The 1,293-nt window shown below is 48.6% G+C and overlaps 1 non-coding gene across 1 annotated transcript; it reads left to right on the top strand.

Annotated features, from left to right (window-relative positions):
• The first annotated feature begins 393 nt into the window (after positions 1 to 393).
• Positions 394 to 465, top strand: TRNAI-UAU (transfer RNA isoleucine (anticodon UAU)). The gene has a single exon. It is a non-coding gene; the product is annotated as a tRNA-Ile (tRNA).
• The last annotated feature ends 828 nt before the right edge of the window (positions 466 to 1,293 follow it).

Consider the following 1,293-nt stretch of genomic DNA (forward strand, 5'->3'; position numbering starts at 1 on the left):
CTAGATGCATCTCAGATTCCACATCCGGTGCCATCCAGTTCACTTCGGTAGAGGGGCTTAGCAGTGAACAGCCCTGGCTATAGACCAGAGGTTCTCAGTAGGGAGGGAAATCTTGCAATGTCTGAAGACACTTAGGGTGGTCATATCTTGGGTGAGGGTGGAAGTGCCACTGACATCTAGGGGCCAGGGTTGCTGCTAAACCTCCTACAATGCACAGGACAGCCCCCTCACCAGAGAATGATCAGAAGTGTCTGTTCCAATACGTCAGTAATGCCAGGGTTGAGAAATCTTAAAGTCAGACACTTGGCTTCATTGCCAGCTCTACCTGGAGCAACTTACCTACCTTCCAGCTGCCTTAGTTTCCTCAGCTTTAAAATGGGTATAATAGGGAGCTCCCTGGCAGTCCAGTGGTTAGGACTCGGCGCTTATACTGCCGTGGCCCGGGTTCAATCCCTGGTCAGGGAATTAAGATCCTGCAGGGCTCGAGGTGTGGCCAAAAAAATAAATAAATAAAAATAAAATGTGTATAATATCTGTATTTACCCATAGGGTTGTTGTAGAGAATAACTGATCTAACTTATGTAAAGCACTTGGAACCATGCTTGTTGCACGGTAAAACACTCAGGAAAGTTTTATCATTACTGTTATTATTTGAGGGATGATACAGGCATTAATTGTGCAGCTTTTCAAACCAGCGTGGATGCCAAGACATTCACATATAGTAACATTTGCATCTTGTCATCACATGTGGTGCTGGAATCAGGAAGTCCTATGTCACCATGGGGGCTTGGCCTCTGACAGAGGCGCAGTGCCTCCCTGGGATCAGCTTGCTGATTCTAGGGTTGCTGAGGTGTGTCTCTGAGACTTGGAGGGGTAAGGAGCTCGGGCCTTCACCTGGATGGATTTAGCAGCTCACCTTCCTGGGCTTGCTTCCTTGTCAGCCTCTCCAGACTCGCATCCCAAAGCTGCTGGTCCCCTCCTGGCAGAGTCCTAGGCTGCTCCAACCCAGCTTTTGCTGGGGCACCAGGTATGGGCTCCCTGCCTGCTCTCTGGCTGGCACTCCGGCCTCAGCTCACCCCAGGATTGCTGCTGGGGCCTCAGCTGGCTTTCTGTCCAGCGAGCACACTAGCAAACATTGGGGAATAGTACGTTTCTATTTCACTAGTTTTCGGGTATACCTGACCTATACCTGGAATCTTCAAAGCATTCAACCAACAAAGGTAGCAGTGGAGGAAGATTGTGAGAATGAAAAGAGATTTCAAAATCTATCAATTGTAAATATCTCCAGCTTAA

This window comes from Lipotes vexillifer, unplaced genomic scaffold (genome assembly GCF_000442215.2).
Source record: "Lipotes vexillifer unplaced genomic scaffold, Lipotes_vexillifer_v1.1 scaffold713, whole genome shotgun sequence".
In the NCBI taxonomy this organism is placed as follows: domain Eukaryota; kingdom Metazoa; phylum Chordata; class Mammalia; order Artiodactyla; family Lipotidae; genus Lipotes; species Lipotes vexillifer.